We start from the raw sequence: 20,243 nt of genomic DNA on the forward strand, positions 1-20,243 counted from the left end.
CATTGTGGCAGGCTCCTGTAGTCCCAGCTACTTGGGAGGCTGAGGCAAGAGAATCACCTAAGCCCAGGAGTTGGAGGTTGCTGTGAGCAGTGTGTCGCCACAGCACTCTACTGAGGGTGATAAAGTGAGACTCTGTCTTTACCAAAAAAAAAAAAACAACCCAAATTCAGCACAGGGCCTGGTGGCCAGGATTACCGCTGTTACTACCATCTCTGCATCCCTCAGACACCAGAGTTGGACACTTCCTGGCTCCATTTCATTTAATGCTTCATCCAGGGGTGCCAGGCTAGGTCCTGGGTCGGGATGTCCCAGGGATCCAGCCCTGGCCCACAAAAGCTCCAAGGGGAAAGCAATTTTCTGTCCCTTTCCCTTTTGCTCCCTTTGTCCCTGGAAGGCATGCGTCCTCATTTACTAGATGACCCGAGGCCAGAGAGCTTAAGCAACTCCCCCAAGCACACCCAGTGGTGGAGGGTCCAAGCCCAGGGCTCCTGGCCCACCCGCCACTGCCCCCATGATGGAGCCTGGGGAGACCATCACATGCAAGGGGTCTAGGGCAGAGGGGGTGAGGTGGGGCACAGTGTCAGGAGTGGAGGAGTTGCTGGAAGGTATACAGGAAGTCACTGGGACTCCCTGGTGTCCTTATCAGGGTAGGCAACATCTCTGGGGCCGTGGGGAAACCCTGGGGCTTAAGAATCAGGTGGCGTCCAGTAAGCCTTCCCTCTCAGACACTCCATCTGCATCCTGGTGCCCCCTTATCTGTGCTCGGCCAGGGGCTCACAGCTTCCTTCTGGGCAGAGTAGGCATGCCTGCTCATGGGTTGCAGAGGGGCGTCAGCAGTGGGAATTTGCTGTGGGGAAGAGGGGTGAGGGGTATCTGGGGACCAGGAACCTCAAAGGTCTGGGCTGGTCTCTAGGGACGGGTCTGAGCTGTGAGCAGACAGAGCCCTTCCTTACTTTGGGAGCCCTCTCCAAAAACTCACCAGACCTGGACGCACACCTGCTCCCATCTGCTCGTCTGAGCATCCACCCTCGCTTCACCTCCCTGGTCGCATCTCTGCTGCAGCTCCTTCATGGAGCCACACGGCCCAGCTGCCCCCCTCCTTGTTCCATAAAAACACAAAGCAGCCACTGCAGGGCCTTTGCACACCCTGTCCCTTCTACCTGGAATGTGCCCACTCCAGACATCTCAGAGCCTCCCTCTCAGCCATGTTCAATCTGTGTTTAAGAGAATCCAAGCCTACTCTTGTCCTCCATCATTCTCATTTCCTTTTCCTAGCTTTATTTTGCTCCATAATTCTTACCATTGGATAGATTCCATTTGATTATTAATTCATTGTCTGCTCCCCACAGCTCTAAGAGGGCAGAGACTTTTTTGTGTGTCCCCATGCCTAGAACAGTGCCTGGTGCCCAGTAGGCCCCCGTGAACACTTGCTTATTGCCTGGCATCCATCCGCCTGGCCATGCTTTCACCCATCATACCCATCCTTCTTCCCACATGCCCTTCTTCACCCAGAATTCCGATAGGCCAGGCCCTGCACTGGTTCTTGGGTCTGGTGACCTGGCAGAGCACCCCCGACAAGGAAAATAATTCTGATGCTGTGGGTAGGTCAGAGAGGGGACTTCTGGGAGGCTGTGGGAGACACAGTGGGGTGGCAGGTGAGGGAAGCTTCCTAAGGCCCAATATGTGCCTGTAGGGGCCCGCAGGGCCAGGCCCACCTTGGCACCTTACGTAGCCAGAGGAGAATGAATCGGCAACTGCCTGGATAGCGCCTTAGAAGCAGTAGCAGTTCTTCATGGTTCTCAGCATTAGGAGTGGGCAACTGGTGTAAGAACAAGGCTGAAGGGTGGAGCAGGGCTGGACAGGAGAGCAGAGGTGAGGGGACCAGGGGAGGCTCTTCCTTTGTGTTGGGGGAGAGGAGGAGTGTGCCCAGGGCCTCTCTGTTGTGGGTAGAGCCCCCAGGGAACTCCCTGGGAAGAGGCGCGCATCCTTGGCCCACCCCTGTCTGTCTAGGTTCTCTCTCTGTCCCAAGTCCTGCAGGAGGCTGGACATTCTGAGAGCAGGAGGCCCCACCCCTTACGCCCTATCCTTGGCTTGGTTTTATTACAAGCAGGTAGGTCTGGGCTCAGGATTCAGGTGAGTCTGAGCTCAGGGAGGAGGTGGGAAGAAACAAAGAGTTGGCGGGTTCCGGGAGGGGGGGAAGTACTTCCCAACAGCCCTGGGGTGCCCTGAGACCCGGAGACATCAATGACTCCCCGACGCTCATCCAGCAGCCATAGGTGGGACCTGCTTCCCAGGGCAGAGGTGCCAAAGTTCACGGAGAGCTGAGGTGAGGAGTAGGGGACTCAGCACCCATGGGCTGGTGCAGCCCTACAGGGACACCCAAGAATAAGAGGGTGGTGGCAGCTGCAGCTGCTGGGCAGCCGGAAGTGGGGCTAGTCAGGCAGGTGGAGCCTCAGCTGGGGCTGTCTGCTGGCTCAGGCAAGCTCAGACGGGCCGGCCCGGCTGCCTGTGCGCCCTGGGAGGTGCAGGGGAGGAGAGGCAGCTCAGGTGCGGTCTGCTGACTTGGCGTAGGAAGCTGCTGTTCAGGTGGAGGACGAGTGGTAAAGGTCAGTGGCGGGTAGCTACCAGCCTGGCCCACTTGGCCTTGGCCATTTTTCTGGTCTAGCTCATTACCCTGAGTTCCGTATGTGTGTGTGTGTGTGTGTGTGTCCTGACCATTGGCCTGCTTAGGGTTTGGGCCTCTCCAAGGGGGAGGGAGTGATTTGGAGGCCCTGGCTGCTCTGGGGTTACACCTTACTGCTCAGAGTGTAGGCTGGGCATGCTCATGCGATAGTCACCCTGGCATCGGGAAGCTGGCAGGGCATGAGCTATGTTGCCAGTATTCAGAGGAGGTGAGCGTAGGACATGAGGGTACGGGTAAGGCCGCGGACCCCAGAGCTCGGACTGGAGGCATGCGCCAGGGACCCGGAGCCTCCTGCCTCCTTCCTCCTGGGATCCATGGGAAACTGGTTTGGGAGCAGGTTGGCCAGGTTGCTTGACTTTTGACAAAGAGGAAAAAAGCAGCCTCCCCTGGTGACCCAAGTGGAAGGAACAGGGGGTCCAGGCCTGAAAGCATGCCTGGTCAGTGACCAGCAGGGGTTCCTCTGCCTCTCCCTAGTCCCCTGCACCCAGTAGCACAGCCCTCCCCACCCTGGCTGCTCAAGGTAAAAGTCCAGTGGTCTCCTCCCCACCGCCGGCTACTTGCCCCTCTGGGCCAGGCCTCTGTTGTAAGGCTCCTAAATGGTGGCTGAGGACTCATGGAAGGAAAATCTCAGCTCTGAAATTGCTCTGCAGGGCCCTGGGCCAGGGTCTGTTTCCCATCACAGGGCAATGGGTCCCCTCCCCAGGTCCCTTGCAAACCCTGTCTCATTGGCCCTGCCGACAGCCAGGCAGAGGTGGGTGGCTAGAATCAAGAGGGGGCCAGGCGCCGGGCCTGCTCTGCCTTCACCACCCTGGCTCCCTGGGGTGTGTGGGCAGCAAATGAGCCCCCTATGTCTCCCTCGTTAATTACGCGGCCCCTGCTAATGGGTGGTTGTCATCGTGGCTCCATTATGCCTCCTGAGCCACCTGCGCCCCAGCACTTAGGGGGAGACCCTGGAGGTTCCTTGGCACATGCAGAAGGTGGCACTTCTGGGAGGTGTTGGGGGGCCGGGTGCTCTGCGGGCTTTCTGCCATGTCAGTTCAACTCCAGCTCTTTCTTTGTTAAAAGAGAAGTGGTGGCAGCCACTTCCAGATAAAGAAATGGGGATGCCTTTAGGACTTCCCAAGTGAGTCTCCTGCAGCCAACACACATGGGGATATCTGATAATGTGAGATGTCCAGTGGGATGGCTCATTGTCCCTCTCGAGATGGCACGAGTCCTGCCATCTTTGCACACTGCTGTGCCACCTTGAGGGTAGTCACTAAACCTGTCTGGGCCTCATTCGCCTCCCTGCACATAGGAGCCAAGCTGCCTTACTGCCTCACCGGAGGCACCTGGCCTGCGTCTGGCGTCTGAGCAGCTGCCACTCAGACCTTGCATGCCAGGGCAGAGAGAGCCACTGAGGAAAGGATCACATCTGTTGGGATGGCCTTGGAGTAGGGAAAACAGGTGACCCCACACCAAGTCTGGGACCTCTTCTTCCGGAATGGAGGCTCCTACAGAGGAGTTAGAAGCCTCTTCTGCTCCCCCAACTATGCTGGGGGAGTTCGCATTTTAAAAGAGAATCAGGAGCAGGGAGTGATGCTAAACCAAAGATAGGATAGTGACAGTGACATTGTAATTCCCAGAGCCCAATTTACACCAGCATACTGTGGCACAGTACGCTGACAGTTTGATGCCAGATCCCATAGCTGGACCTCTGGAAGGCTTTGGGCAATGCTGAAAGCATGGAGCCCCCCCAAACTCTGGAGCTCCCCAGGCAAGGCTGCTTATAAGCTGGGCAACCTCAGGGGTCCTCTCCAGGAGCCACACTTGGAGGAGGGGCCACACCTTTGGCTCCAGAGCAAGAGTGAGAAGGCACTGTCCCAGACACCTAGCTCTAATCCCTGAGCTGCAGAGGGGCACCCCAATGTCCAGAGGTGGGAGAGTCTTACCTGAGTAACCCAGGCCCCTGAATGCCCCACCCTGGGGCTTCCGAAGGCTGGAAGGCAGGGCTATGGCCAGAATGACCTTCTAGGCCTGTACTGGCTGGATACAACCTTCCTGCCAAATGCCCTCGGGAAGCCGGGTAGAGGGTCAGACATTCCGTCATGCCTAAGAAGAGGGGGTGGCCCCCCTGTCTACCTTTTACCTCAGGCAGCTGGGCACCCAGGCATGCCCGCCTCCTGGGAAGGTCAGCCAGCTTGAACTCAGTCTAAGGAACTGCATTCTGCAGCCGCCCCTTCCCAGCAGGGCAGGAACAGGGTGACCACGGGGGAGGAAGAAAGTGCCCAAGGCAACTCCTGTTGGCATATGATCAAGATGCCACTGGAACCAGGAAGAGGGTACTGAAGGGGTAGACAAAACTTACAGCCCCATCTGGTTTGAATCCTGTGTGCTTGTGGGCTGGCTGCTTCTAGCCCTCAGCCCCAGTGTCTTCCTCTGGCAAATGGGGCAAGGCCGCCCTGATGAAATTGTGGGAGAAAATGTAAGTCACTTGCCTGGCACAGAGTAAGAGCTCAGTAGGGGCCTCTGGGCTCCAAGTCTGGAACCTTCGGAGGGGAAAGGGTGAAGAAAGGACAATGTTTTGGCCAGGGGTGGATACAGGAGCCCGGCTGGCATCCGGGGCGTGCCTTTTCCCTGACCACAGCCACGGTGCTTTTGAAACCAGACACAGGTAAATGTGGGCAGGGCCCCTGCCTGGGCTCCTCCCTTCGAGAGAGAGCCAACTGGATTAAGTTTGCCCTTGGACCTCCAAATAAGGTTTCAGAAAACAGGCTTAGGACCTGGGCACTCTGTCCCCTACTGTTCGTCTGGGCTCTCATTCCATCATCTATGCTGGCACCAACCTCTTGTACCCCAAGCCCGGGCTTGAATCTTCATCAGACTCATCCCATTTTAACAGCCCAGGACAGCTCTTGCTCCCGTGTCTCGACTATGTCCGGCTCTCTGCTTGTTCCCTAGCTGGGGGATGGGCATGGGTGACAGAGGCAGGCCTAGGGCATGGGGCACACAGCTCCCTTTGTGAGGGTGGCTGAGTCACATGTGCAATGCCATCCCTGCTGGGCCCTGGGATGGGTGTGATGGGAGATGGTGTTATCATGGGGTTGCGGCTGCTCCCACGCCTGTGCCCAGGAGGCTTTCCCATGGGAATAAACAGAGAGGTGACTGGGAGCTTTTGGCCACAAAACACGTGATCTGAGTTCAGGTCCTGACTCTGCTGTTGACTTGCTGTGAGGCCTTGGGAAGATCCTGTCCCTGAGCCTCAGTTTCCATCTCTGTTAAACAGGAACTATCATCACTGTTTTATAGAGGAGATTCTGGATGTGAAAGGGCTCTCCAAACTGTGGAGTGCTGGGCTTTGGCTTTTGTGTTGACTTTGTGATGACAACAGGCATTGTGCTCAATGATTTGTAAGATCACTCAGCTTGCAAGGCTAGAGGTCTAGACTTGAGTTGCTCTTGTCTAGTAAAGACCCATCTCTGAGCAGGCAATGGTTGCCCACTGCTATTCGCATGGGTGGGCATAGTTCTTCAGTGTTTGCAAGGCTGGCTCATGCTCAAATGCTGCTCTGGCTAGAGGGTTAGAAGTGGAACGAGGGGATGAAGATACCCCACCCAGCTCCAACATGTTCACCTACTCATCTAGGCCTCTCCCAGGACTCAGTCACGGTGGACAACAGGATTATCCAACCTCTTATTCCTGCTCTGGGGTCCACATGTTTTTGAAGGTCTCCCATGTCTGCCTCCTCTGCAGGCCGCTCTGCACAGCAATGCCCAGGAAACCCATCAGGGTGCTCATTCTGTGAACTTTACCCATGTGGTTTCATTTAATCAGCCCAATGGGCAGTGCTATTTTTATCCCACTTGAGAGGAGAGGTGATAGATGAATAAAGGCATGCTTGCCCAAGTCACCCAGCTGGCAGGGACAGGTGTAGAGGCCAGTTGGTCTGAACTGCTCAGCAGCAGCATACACCCTCTCCTGTCACTTAAAATGAAGGGCTTCCTGCACTTTCCACTTTCAGTGCCTCCACCCCATCTCTGGCCCCTGCCACAGCCGTAATGCTTATGACCTGCTCTGCCCTTCACCTCTGAGCCCCAGAAATGTGCTACTAGCTGCAGGGGCAATGTTTAACACCCCTATATGCTGCAGGTTCACTCCCCCTCATTGTGCCCAAGGGTGGCCTCTTCCTTGCCTTCTAGACCTGCACCCCATCCTGTGCCCCCCACACTTCAAGGAAGATTCTGACATCTCCCCACTCCCCATCCCTCCATGTCAGGTGTGTATATATCAGGGGTCCCAGCACTGCTTCTGGTCCTTTGGACCAAAGTCTTCTTCCCAGCCCCTCCCATCTTCTTCAAGGCCCCAGATGGAGGCTGGCTTCCCTGCCCCATCCCTCCCCTCCCCTAGACCAGGGCTTGCTGTGCTTTAACACATACTGGAATCACCCAAGAATCTCCTTGAAATATATATGGTAAACCTCCATAGCTGACCACCTCCCTGCATTGACCACCTCCTTTATTTGACCAACTTGTAAGGGACTGGACATGTACCACGTGTACATATCAGTACAGTAGGCTTAGCTCCTTATGTTGACCAGTTTGTTATAGACCCTTGGCTGGTCAGCTCACGGAGAGTCTACTGTTTTCAGATTTACCAGGTCTCAAGGACACCTGAGATCCAAGTTCTCAGGCTATGCTGCAGGTCTCCAGACCACATTTTGAGTGCTGTTCACCCCTCTCCTTACCCAAACACCTTTCTTAGTGCCTTTACCCCCTAAAATCCATTCTTTCAAAGTTTTCCAGAGTCTGACCCCCTGCTTCCCAATTAGATCTCACTTCTTTCCAAGAATGGCTCTTTACCTCTGTTGATTCTCCCTGGAATGCCCTTTCAGATGGCTTCTGTTACTGAAGCCCTTCCCCTCCTTTAAGACCCAGAGGGGTCTCTGGAGCCAGCATGTTTGGCTCAGACCCTGGCTTTGTTACTGGCTGGTGTGCATAGCCCTCCCTGTGCCTTAGCCCTTCTTGTCTAGAGTGGGGAATGGTGATTGTGGTGAGAACCAAAGGAGATGGTGACTATTACATGCCTAGCAGGGGCTTGACACCTGGTGTCAGGTGTTTGGTTAAAGACTACGCATCTAGAGGCCCACCATGTGCCAGCTGTGTGTCCCTAGCTAAGGCACTGCGTGTCTCTGGCCATCTCTAAAATACTAGTGGCACCAGCCCACAGGGTTGCAAGGATGAAGTGGGAACAACCCACATAAAGCAGAGCATCTTACAGACATTTATTAGTACAAATAATGCAGTACAGTATTGCATTTAATAATAATTTATTTGGTTTCTCTCCTTTGATTCCCAGAACCTTCTAGATTCTATCGGAGTTGGGTGCTGATAACCAATTCCAGGCGTCACCTGATGACAGCCAGGTTTTTCTCCCTGGCCAGGCTCAGAGCTGGGGCTGCTTCCCCACCTGTCTGTCCCAGAGCCTGGCACACTGCCAAGCACATAGTAGGTCTCTGCAAAGCCTAATAGTGAGAGGCACATGGAGAGCTTGGCAAGTCAACTCCTTCCCCAGCTGGGCTTTCCTGTGTGGCCAGAGGAGTAGCTGGCTCCAGGCTTCTGGGTCCTTCCCTTGGCCATCTGCAGAGAGCAGAGTTTTTAACCTCCATCTGTGCCCTACTGGCCAGTACCCTCTATGGAGTGTGTGGGGTAGGTCAGGGGACAGCTGCCCTGCTGGCCTGGCCCCTAGGGAACAGCTGAGGCTGCCCCAGCTACTAGCTGGCCAGGCGCTGAAGGATTGTCCTTGGGAAAACTGAGGTTTAGAGGCAGTGACTTGACAAAGGAAATGTCATGTCAGGGACTTCCCATCCTATCCTGGATAACTCAGTCTTGCTCCCTTGTGTGCAGGCCCCCCAGTGTAGGCTGGCCCCTCTTGCTCTGGCAATAAAGGAGCACCCCCTTGGGAGAGGCAGCAGGCCTGCCATGGGCCAAGTGCTCACTGTGCCCCTATGCCCAGGCACAGGATGCCCACAGCCTGGACAGCAGGGCTGCTCGTGGAGGGAGAACAGCATTGCTTTCTGGAAGCTCTGGCCTATGGCCTCCCTGCAGCCCACAGAGTGGCTTTGCTGCCATCCCCCCTCCCTGTAGCTTGATTTAGGGCAGGCAGGTGGGGGCTGCCTGAGAAGCTCCCCTCACGCTCTCTTTGGGAATGCAGATTCCTACTGGACCAAAGGAACCAAAAGTTCCCTGAGCATCCTCATATCCGCACAGGCACCAGGAGGAAAGCCTGGGCTCCCTCCCAGCCTGGCCCTGGCTAGCTATGTGACCTTGGGCAGGTCTATTCCGGTACCTGAGCTGCATTTCTCTGCCATGCTCTCCCCCTACTTCACCCCCACGCTAACGGAGGATGTTTATTGAGGGCCGGCAAGTGCCAGGCATGGATCTAAGCCACAGTCTGACTTCTCACCACTGCCCTGTGTGCTATGGAGCTGGTGAGAGGGAAGAGGCTGGGCCGCAGTAATTATTGTTGTTCTTATTACTGCTACTGCTGTCACCACCTACCCTCCTTCCGTTGTGGATTCCTTGAGCATTTCTGACTGGGGAATAATTAACCCACGTTGTACGGATGAGAGAGATGGGAATCTCCACAGGACATGTGAGTTATCTGAAGCTTCCTGGCTCCAAGAGGGGCCGTGAACCTCAGCAGTGGCGGGGAAGTTGGGGGGGGAGTGCTGACAAGGAGTGGCCAGAAAAGGGATGGGGTGTTGGCTCGTTTCCAAATTTCTCTCTCTGAGCTTTTGAAGTGACCAGGAATAGCTCTTCACCTGGGCCTCAGTTTCCCGTTTGGCTCAACAGAGGCCATTTGCAGGAGCCCCTGGAGGGTGTCAGAATCCAGGGCTTGAAACTGTGGGTACTTGGGGATCACTGTGGTGAGCCCCTTTGGTGTGAGGACTAACCGGACTCCAAGAGGACTCAGGCCTGCTGGTCAGTTGTGCGTGGCCTGGCTGGCCTTGTGCCAGGCTGCCTGACACACCCTCCCTCTTGGCCTGCCTTCCGCTCTGCCGGTCAGCGCCAGCTCCTTTCTGCTGTCAAGGAGGCTGGACTCTCCTTCAGGAAGGGGCAGTTGTCGCCTGGGCTGGGGTTGGGTAGGGAGGCAGCATCTGAGAGGTCTGTTGCCGTGGCAACATCAGCCTCTCTGCAGGAACTTTGGGGAGACCAGCCCCAGGGAAGTGACAGATGGAAGATGAGGAGGCAAAGTTATCCCCAATCTGTGGCTGTCCGTGAAGATTGGCAACTGTCTGGATGAGGGGTGAGGCTGAGGTGTCCCCTCACCCAGTGCTGAGTCACGGGCATCTCCCAGGGTAACAGTCTCAGCCCTGCCCCCTCTTTGCCTCCCTCTGAGAAATCTGTGACTCACATATATCGTCATCCCCAGCCCAGCGAGCTCAGGGAGGAGGGAGGAGTCCAGCTGGGGCAGGAGGGGGTGGTGTCCCCCCACCAAACACACGGGGCTCCTCCTCCAGCTTTGCACTGGCTGCCTGCTCTGCCCTGCTGCACGAGAGGGGCTGGGAGCCTCCCACACACGCCCGATCACTAGGCAGCTGCGGGGACCAGAACTGGCAGGTTAAGCCCCTGGGTGGTCCAGCCCTCTGCTCCTACGCAGGACCCTCTGCCTGATAGCAGGTACCTGTCCAAGGACTGGACAGTAGGTGGGGGAGGGCTGGGGGTGTGTGTATGTGTGTGCAGCTGCTGAGCAGAATGGGGAACGTGAGATCCCGGTATCTCTGAGGGAGCATGGCTGTGCAGGGTTCTCTAGAGTTGGGGTACATGAATAGGGAGGTGCCTGGGAGGCGGCTGGGACCTCTCAGAGCCACTAGTCATTTGATAGCTCAGGAAACTGAGTCTCAGAGTGGTACAGTCACTGGGTAAGCCTCTTATGCCTCAGTGTCCGCTGAGGTCTGCTCTCTGGGTTCTGAGATCATAGCTCCTGCCATATAGGTGGGAGAACTGAAGCTCGAGAGGGCAGTGGCTTGCACAAGGTCACATAGCAAGTGCAAGATGGAGAGCCAGGGGCCAGGCTCAGGGAGGAGGGGGCACTTTAGGGCACTTTAGGGCATGCTCCTGAGAACAGCTTGCCTGTAGCTCTCCTGGGGCCTGGGGCCAGGATCCCCAGCCGATTTGGAGGCTGTCCTGCTCTTTATCTCCAAGTCCCTCTTTGGAAGGAGATGGTCCTGGCAGTGGGGTCTGAATGCAGGGCACTTGGGGAGAGAGTCCTGGGAACTGGGGGCAGGTAGTCAGGGAAGCACAGACTGAGGGTGGAGGGTTCTCTGCCTGCCAACCACTAGACCTCAGGATTCTCGTCTACATGGGAGTGATAGGACCTTCCCACCCTCTGCCACTTGGGGGTGGGAAAGCAGTGGTTCCTCTCGTCCCCCCTCCATAAACCTCTTTGGTGTAGTACAGAGTTGGGGTCTCCAAAGCCCCCCCAAGAGGAGACTGGTGCCCATTTTACTGAGAGGGGTGGGGGATGAGTCTGGGGAGGGCTCATCTGTGGCCCTCGTGGGCTGAGGCCAGTGGGATGGGTGGAAATAGCTGGTATGGCTCCTTCAGGGGGCCAGGAAGCTAGCTATATAAATATTTATTGCATGCCTACTATGTGCTCCATGCTGTCCCTGGGACAGGGCAGTGAATGAAGCAAAGTCACTTAGAACTTATGAGTGACTCAGACCCAAAAGCAAGGCCCCTGCCCTCCCTGAGGCCAGAGACTGGGTGAGAAGGTGCATATCTGGTCAGCAAAAGCCATAGACTGCCTGCTTGATTTCCCAGAGCCCAGGCCAGGGTCCTGTGGGGTCTTCTCTGCCCATGTGCAGGTCCTCCCACTTTGCTGCAGGGACCTGAGATATAGACCCTCAGCCTCAGCATCACTGCAGCCACTTTGCCTCGCCTCTCCTCTGGGCCTCAGTTGCCCCAGCTGCTAAATGAATATGTGGTGATCACAGCTGCGCTGCCAGCAGCCTGGGGCTGGGCTCTGAGAGCGTCAGGTGCTGAAGAGCACAGGCTGAAGGTGTGGTAGCCTGGGCCACTGGGCAGCAGCAGTCAGCCTGGTGTGACACCTCGTCTTGTGAGGGACACAAATAAACAAGACAGTTAGGAGATGAGATAAGCAGGATAACTGAGGGCCCAGGAAGGGGACGAGGACCAGGGAGGCTCTACAGAAGGCAGTATGCTGGACTCAGGAGGAAGGTGGGTGGAGAGAGGGGTTGATGTGTGTCGAGCACTGGGGAGAGGTGGAGAAAGGTAGGAGGAATCCTAGCAGATTTGGGAAAAGGTTTGGGGAATGATGTGACCCCGGGGGCTAGGGATGCCACTGGAGACTGGGCATGGGTCATGCTTTGACACTTGGTGGGCCAGGCTGGTGGGTCCCAAGCTGCTCTATAGGGAAGGGAGGTGGGGACACTAGGGAGGGCATAGCTTCTGGTAGTGGGTGCTATGTGGGACCCAGGCTGTGACCCCAGCAGGAAGGGGAGGGTGGGAGGGGTTTGCAATGTAGGATTGATTGGACTGTCCCAGTCCCTGGCTGCTAAGTCCCTGGCTGATGCTTGGGGCAGCTCCGGGGCTGAGAGAGAAGAGGGCGAGGTGGCAGCCCAGCTTAGAGAGGGCCAGTGAGAGGTGGCAGAGCTGTGGCAGGGTCTGGGGTGCCATGGCCTTCCCAGAAGGACCCAGCATGACAAAGGCAGCAGCAGGCAGTGGGCAAGACAGCCACATAGGAGCGACCATGGACTCCGCTGTAGCTGAACTGGGCCCCAGGTCCCCTACTCCTGGGCAAAAGCTGCGTATGGGGGCAGGCAGGGCTGCTGTGCCTGTTTCAGGGATGCAGGATGAGTTGGGTTGTGGCAGGGCCCCAAGGGACGCCACAGAGGAGGCAGTTGGGACGTCAAGTGGAGGAGGGAGAATGGGGGAAACTTGGCAGCTCCAAACCCCAGCGCAACCTCTTCCTCCTGGACCAGAGCCTAGGCAGGGCTCAGCAGCCTCGTCCCCATCCTTGGGGAGGCCCTGTGGTCCTCATCTTCTGACTCAACAGCAGATGGGGGCATCATGTGAGCAAATTCGGCAGCCGGGGGTGACCAGACTCCAGGGACCGGGCAGATGGCAAATGGGGGGCGGGGCAGGCTGGCACAAAGGGGCCTCTCACCCAGGCGGGGCGGGGCCCTGGCGCAGCCTCAGCCTCCCGGCTGCTTTCTACTGAGACTTTGCCCCTCCTCCTATCTCTGGTCCTCACACCCCATCTGGAGCTCCTTGGGGCCCCTGGGAGGCTTACAGATTCTGGGCTTAGGCCTGGGCTGCTGGGTAGTGGGCCAAGAGTTAGGAGGGAGGCCGGGACAAGCATTTTCTGACCACTGCCCAGTGCCGGCCTGCCTGGGCTAAGACACCTCCTTGGTCCCTGGTGGCTCAGCCTGGACTATAATCCTGGGCTTTCCTCAACCTCAGACCGACAGGCCCCTGGCCTCGGTGCTTTATGTGCTGTGCCTACTTTGAGTTGTGGACACTGAGGCACAGGAGGCTTCCCTAGTGAGTAATCCCACACCTTTCAGGCTCCACAGTCTCGGCTCTTATCTCTGAGAGGGGAAGGGCTGGCTGAGCACCTTGCTGGGTGCCAGAGGGCATGTGCCCTGTCTTGAACCCCATTCCTGTCACTACCAAACCCATGCCCCTTTTGGGTGACAGTGCCCCCTGGCTTTCCCAGGGAGAATCTTGGCTTTGTTTCTCTCTGTTTGTGTAAATATGGGCCCGTGCCTCAGTTTCCCCATCTTTAAAATGTGGATAATGATCACGTCTACCTCCGGGCTGTTAGGAGCTCTAAGAGAGTTAATATAGGAAAGCATATAAGACAACACCTGGCCCATATAAATGATGAGCCTTAAACTTTATTTCTCCCACTGGGCAGATTGGTACACTGAGTCCCAGAGATATACCTGTAATAACTTGGGAGTACTTCTTCCTGTCCCCCTTACTGCTGGGAGAGCTGGGACCACCTGGACACCAGTGGTACTCACTCATTCCCTTCAGCTTGGCAAGGAGACCTGCGTGGTGGGCGTCAGGCTCCTGGACTGGCACCAGCTTAGGCAGTTTACGGTACACTTGGCAATTTCCAGGCAGAGATAAAAGCTCAGTCCTGAAGAGCTGGCAGAGCTTGCCAGTACCAGTGGCCAGGCCTCTCTGCATTAGATGGTCTGGGGGTGGGGGCTTTGCTGTCCAGGAGCCAGCTCAGCTCTGGTCTCTTGAAAGATTTGTGACTCTATGGCTAATGGCTCCAGCCTGGCTCCCAGGCTCAGGGCCACTTCAACTAACTCCAAAAGGAGCAGCAACGAAATAGAAAGCCACCTCTGCCACTTCTCAGACCTTCATATCTCCAGGCCTCTGCCCTCCTACTCTTGATAGCCCTGGACGTTTGAGACGAACCGCCTTGCATCCTGCTGATCACAGCTTCTCTGGACCTCAGTTTTCTTGCCTGTAAATGGCGATAACAATATCATCCCCTTGCAGGGTTGTTGCTGAAATTTAGGGCAACAAATGGCTGCCTAGTATTTATCTAGCAGAGTGTGTGGCTTCAAGGGGTCCTCCTTAAGCCTCAGCTAAAGGTTTTATCTTCAGGGTTATAGGGTGTTGAGTTAGAACTAGTTCAAATCCTTGAAAAGCAACTTTGAGTAAGGGGCTTGATTTCTTCTCTAAGTCTCATTACTTGGGCTGTAAAAATCTCTAATATCTAAGTGAGATCCTGTGGGGATTACCTGAGACAGCCACACATTTTAGAGGCTCGTGAGAAGTAGACCCTGTCCCCAGCTGTCCTGACCTTCTCCATCCCCCAGCCCACTGGCCCCTGGGAAAGGGAGCACAGGTGCTCAGGTGGGGGTGTGGGCTCTGGAGCTGCCTGATTCTGTCCCAGCTCCACCAGCTGTGTAAACTTGGATGAGCGTATTAACTATTCTGCATTTCATTTTCTTAACCTTTAAAATGAATATGGCAAAGGCACCTTGAGAGGCAAAAGTGAGCCATTGGATTTTAATTGCTAAAGACAGTGTATGGCACACTGTAAGCGCTGTTGTCACTGCCACTGTTCGGGGCCACCACCAAGCCCTTCTCTTAGGAAGCAGCAGAGACTTTATCCCATAGCAATAGACCCATCCTCCCAAGATGTCACTGGGAAAGACACCAATCCCTGAAAGCCTGTTCCCTTGGACAGTCCCATCCAATGGGGTCTTGATCTGTTGGCCCAAAGTGCTGTCCAGCCTGGGGCTCCCTCCTGCTCCCCAAGACCTCAGGCCTTGTCCACGTTTTGGTGTTAGTTTTAAGTGACCCTGAACCTGAGAAGCCACAGAACTGCTGACCTTTCAGGGAACCAGAGGCCACTCTCCTAGGCCAGGAGAGGAAGCCTGGATTTGAGCTGGGCTTGTTTTCTGGGGTTGAGAAGCACTCTGGTCACTTCTCTGCTGAGCTGACCGACCTTGGTCGCTGGGACCTGAGCTAAGCAGCTGACCCTTTCTGGGTTCCTGACCTAGTCTGGCCCCTTAGGGTGTGGCTCTGTGGCTGGCACCCTGGGTCTTTGACCCTGTGGCTGAGGGACAACTGCTCAGACCCACCTGTCTCAATGGTGACAAATGCTAGGGGTGAACCCCAGGGGCTGGCGGGGGCAACTGAGTCATGCTTGGCCCTGTACCCTCCGCCCGCTGATCCTTTGCTTTGTCACTGTCTGGGCATGTGCCAAATGCTTCACTGCCTACAAAGACCCTCATTCAATCTTGGGTGCTGCTGGCCTCTTTAAGATTTGAATTTTTATCCACATTTCACAGATGAGGAAGCAGGTCCGAGGTCCCTGGGCCGTCAGTGGTCATGGGGACTTGAACCTAGTCTCTTGCCTCTGAGCCCAGACTTTCCCCTCATAGTACTACAGATGGCTGTTCCCCTCGGAGGTAGTGAGTTCCCTGTCACTGTAGGTGTTCAAGTTTGGAAGGAAAGATACAGAGGGAACTTGGGAATCATGCGAAGCTTCTCTTTATGGTTACTTCCAGCCCTTAGCTTTTCTGGCTCTAGGAGAGACACGTACCCAATTCCCATGTTCCCCAGTCATTAAGTCCCTAAGCCTTGCGTGGGTCTTTCTAGCAGTATCAGGTAATGTTGGTGGGCAGGCGTTGCTCTCTCCGCAGTCTTTGCTAGTCACCAGGCCTGAACTTTAGGTCCATCCAATTGTCTTCAAGAGGCTCCTGTTAGTATATAAATGGCTCAGTGAGCTGAATGGGAGCCACAGAGGACCAGGGGGACCCAGCAGAAGAGGACTGGAGTGAGGAGGGTGGGTCTAATGGGAGGGGTCTGGAAGAGGTGGGACAACCAAGGCCTGAATCCAATAGGCCTGAACCTGGAAAGGGTGTTCCCAACCCCATGGCACTTCCTCTGACACACCTGCATGTGCCATCACTTCCCTAGAGCCACGGGCAGTGGGAGGACCAGAAGGCACCCTCGTGCACAGTTTCCTCAGAGCTTATCCCTTAGTAGGACTCTGCCATCTGTGCACACACCACTGGGGCCACAGGGGCAGGGTCTATTCTCCTCTCCTGCCTGGGGGACCTGGTGTCTTAGCTGGGGGTAGTGAAGGCCAGGGACTGAGTGCAGTACCCACTGTCACCCTGGAGGGGGAGGACAGCAGTGCTTCTTTTTGGAGACCCTGCCTTGGATGTCAGCATGCCAAGGAGTCCTGGGTCTGGGTGACCAGAGTCAGAAGCTGCGGTAACTGTGCTCCAGGGAGTACGTGGTGCTGCAGACCATGCATGTGTGGGAGTAACCGAGGTCTGGCCTGGCCCCGTTCCTGGGCTGTGAGGCTTTGGGCCCATGGCTCACCCTCTCTGAATCTCCATTTCCACCTCCACGGAGTGGCTGGTGCTAACCCTCCATGTCATGGAGATGCCAGGGCAGAGGGCGGCGGTGCCATGTAGGACAAAGGAGGAAGCACAGGGAGAGGAATGCACAGAGCTGGATTTGGAACCAGTGTTACCAGCTCTGTGTCCCTGGACAAGCAGCATCTCCTCTCTGAGCCTCAGTTTCCTTGGCTGTAAAATGGGAATAAGAGTACCTCCTCATGGGTGGCCACAGAGCAATGGGGGGCCAGGTGCATATCATGTGGTTGCTCACATGTGGTTCCCTGCCCTGCCCTAGCTCCTTGTGAGTCTCTGCAGGCTAGTCCTTGGGTCATACCCCATCCCCCCAGTTCCTAGATCCCAGGACCTCCCTGGTCACAGATAGGTGTCATTTCCCCTCCTTGCTTGGAAAGCTCATGGGAAGCCCAGGTAGAAGCTTGGCATTGGCAGCAGTGGGAACGTGACCCACCTTCTGGCAGATGTCCTGGGCCTCCTTTACCCCTGAGCTGCAGAAGTGGGCCTTCTGGGGCCTTGGAGGTGATAACTTTGTCTTTATGTAAAGAGAAAACCCAAGGTTTGCTGCTCATACATTTGGATGGGATCTCAGACATCCTCTAATCCAGCATACATTAAAACTGTATCTGTGGCCCTAGTGGCTTAGGAAAGGCACGGGCTCCCAGGCTTTTGCTGTGCAGGACTTCTCAGAGCCTTTACCAGGCAGATGTGAGTTAGCCTGGTGTTTCAGATCCTGTCCCTGTTCTCAGGCTATGCACATTCTTGGAAGCTCCTCTCTGGCCAAGCACCTGTTGGAGGCTGAGAAGTGGTGGGGAGGGGAGTTGTAGATGCTTCAACTCTCCCCACACCCCATTCCCATATGCTCCAAGTGGCACTTTTGGGTTGGATCTATAGTGTTAGGAATTGAGTCCTATTGGGGAGAGGCTGGGACCCTTTCTGGGTTAGAGCCCCAGCTCTGTCTCATCCATTCACTAGCAGTCACTGGGCATCTACTATGGACCAGGCACTGTGCTGGGTACTAGGGATACAGTGGTGAGCAGGACAGATGCGATAGTGCAATGCTGAGTAAGGGCTAATGATTGCCGGGTTATTTTAGTGTTAGGTGCCATAAAGATAACAAAACAAACGTGGGAGAAAGTGGTGCATGCATAAGGTGATTTTGATTGGGTAATCACGGAAGGCTTCTCGAGGAGGGGGCGTTTGAACTAAGGCCTGAGCAGGAGCTAATCAGAAAGGTCTTGGAAAGAATGTGCTACATTGAAGGAAAAACACGTTCAAAGGTCCTGAGGTATATCTGAGGACAGAAGGAGTCTTCCTGGAATGCAAGGAAGGGACGGGATTGGTGGGAGTGGAGTGCAGTCCTTAGCTGATTATTTTGAAGCTCCCTGAGCCTCGGTCATCTTACAGTATGAGCCTCATCATTTTGTCCCCCCAAATCTGCCCTGGTCAGGAGTGTTGTTGGTGTGAAGTAAGAACGGGGCTTGTCGGTCTCTTTGGCTTCTGGCTCTGGGCTGCAGTGAGCTATTACAAGTCTCTCTATTACTATAAGTGGGTGGGATGTGTTTAGGAATTATGGCAGGGGTGGGGGTAGCTGTGTCTCTGACTGTGTGTTGCTGCAGTAGTGTGTAGAAGGCTGGGGTGCCCCATCTATGCCTGCCCGTGGATCCCGTGAACCACAGCCCCCCACCAGCTCCTTTTACGCACAGGATCCTTTGATCCAACAGAGGCTGCCTTCTCTAGCCCAGCAGGCCCCACGATCCTTTCCGTTGAAGGTTCCACCAGAGAACAGCAACTCCTTTCTTTGCTTTCTTTTCCTCTTCCTCCGGGGGGCCAAAAATAGTGCCTGAATGGAACCCAGCTCTGGGCCGGCAGTGAGACAATAGCAGCCTCCTGACTGAAGCTGCCTCCTGGCGCTGGTCCACTGCAGGGGGTGCTGGGCATTGCAGAAGCACATAGTTTCTGCAGCCTCAGGCCCCTGCAGCCTTTCCCATGGACTCTGCCAGAAACCGTCCCAAAGTCCCTCCATCCCCTTGGACTGTGAGCGCCAGTGAGGTTTCCCGTTAGTGCTCTGGGCAAGCTCTCATAGCTGGTTGACTGAGATCCGAGGACCTTTTGCACCCCTGAACAGCCTGGCTCTGTTGTCCTGCTGTGGGTCTGGAGCCAAAGGCCTTGTTAGGGCCTGACCCCTGGCTCTCTTCATTGCCCTGTCTGGCACACAGAGGACACCTTGCAGCTTTGATGTCCTTTCTTTTCCCTTTGACTCAGTGGATATGAAGGACTTTTTAGAAATCAGAGGAATGTGTCCACTTGGGAAGAAATGAGCTCCCTGTCACTGGAAGTGATCAAATAAAGTTTGACCGTGCACTGGATGCTGGGTGGAGAGAGGATTAGTCAAACATCAGACAGACATTTGGTCTTGATGTCTTCATATCCCAGCGATCTCGGTTTGAATTTCATACTGCTCCCTTACCAGCTAGGTGGCCTTCAGCAAGTCACATCACTTCCCTGAGCCTCTGTGAGGTGGTTCGATAGGTCTGACTTTGCAGAGCGGTGTCTAAAATGTTCACTGTAGTGCCTGGCACATAGTACGGGTTTCAGAAGCTTTGCGTTTGTTTTTCTCCCTTTGCAGACTGAGAAAGAGAGTCTGATGCACTTCTGTGTCCCAGCGTGCTCTAGAAGAAGCTGCCTGGAGGAACCTGCAGCTCCAGGGCTAACTCAGAAAGGGGATTCTTGATGCACTATAGCAATCTGGGAAGGCTTTCTGGAGGAGGCAGACCTATGACACACATGCTGTGCTCATGACAACCATTGGTTGGAGTTGGGGGGGTCCAACCTGGTGTAAGGCCAAGGCCACAGTCTGACAGATCCCATAGCCCAAATCCAGCTACCAACAGGCATCACTTGGACCCTACTGGGCTCTGAAAAGATGTGGTTTTAAAGTCAATGTGGATAAACATGCAAATTTCACATAAAAATCTGTGGTTCAGCTTCTCTTGAGAAATTGGAAGCTCTGGCTCTACGAGATCCCTCCAAGACAAGCAATTGTCCCATTGCATCCATAACCTTCTGTCTTCAACCCTGCCCTCTCTCCTGCAGCCCTCTGCCTGGCCCAGGCAGCATCTGATTTGAAGGACTGGGTACAGGGCAAGTTAGGGAGCCATGCTGCAGTGCTGGTTCGGAGCTGGGTAGTGACTTTGTTCTTGCAGCTGCCAATGGTTGCCAGGGCAACGGTTGCCAGGGGCTGCTGTCACCTGCGCCCTTTCTCCTGCGCTGGCGCTGGTGGCTGAGGCTACTCAGCTTATCTTCCCTGGCTGCCCCCTTTGTTTGAAGCTCCGTTGAGGGGGTGGTGTCTAGGGAGGCCCAGCTTCAAAGTCCCCTCTAGCTTCTTGAAGTCAGGGGAAACCAACCCACCACCCCAGCAGGCTGCTGCCCGCAAACAAGGAGAGCCTTTTGCTCGCCCGTTCACGCTTTTTTTATGTCTGTAGTCTACTTTATGGCAACAAGAAGGAGTCCAGGTATGATTCTTCCCCTCCAACGCCCTCCCTCTTACGCCTGCCCTTCTTCCCTCTCCTTTTTCTCCCCTCCCCTCATCTCCCTTCAAGCATGCCCCCTGTGTCCTCCCCCATCCCCTCTTTCTTTGTCCTGTCCCTCCATCCCCTCTCC

The 20,243-nt window shown here is 55.4% G+C and overlaps 1 protein-coding gene across 8 annotated transcripts in view; it reads left to right on the top strand.

The window, feature by feature from the left end:
• The first annotated feature begins 2,139 nt into the window (after window positions 1-2,139).
• The window catches only part of ADGRG1 (adhesion G protein-coupled receptor G1), a 41,992-nt gene continuing 23,888 nt past the window's right edge, over window positions 2,140-20,243 (top strand). For 2 of the 8 annotated variants that reach the window (XM_053602612.1, XM_053602671.1), the window contains exon 1: window positions 10,188-10,341. The gene's annotated coding sequence lies outside the window, so the exon portion shown is untranslated. Of the gene's footprint in view, window positions 2,327-2,472; window positions 2,607-9,137; window positions 9,314-10,187; window positions 10,342-11,848; window positions 11,902-19,209; window positions 20,096-20,243 lie in introns of those variants that run through there. The other 6 variants (XM_053602641.1, XM_053602627.1, XM_053602618.1 and 3 more) reach the window with 6 other exon arrangements.

The sequence above is a fragment of the Nycticebus coucang genome, chromosome 2, assembly GCF_027406575.1.
Source record: "Nycticebus coucang isolate mNycCou1 chromosome 2, mNycCou1.pri, whole genome shotgun sequence".
NCBI lineage: Eukaryota > Metazoa > Chordata > Mammalia > Primates > Lorisidae > Nycticebus > Nycticebus coucang.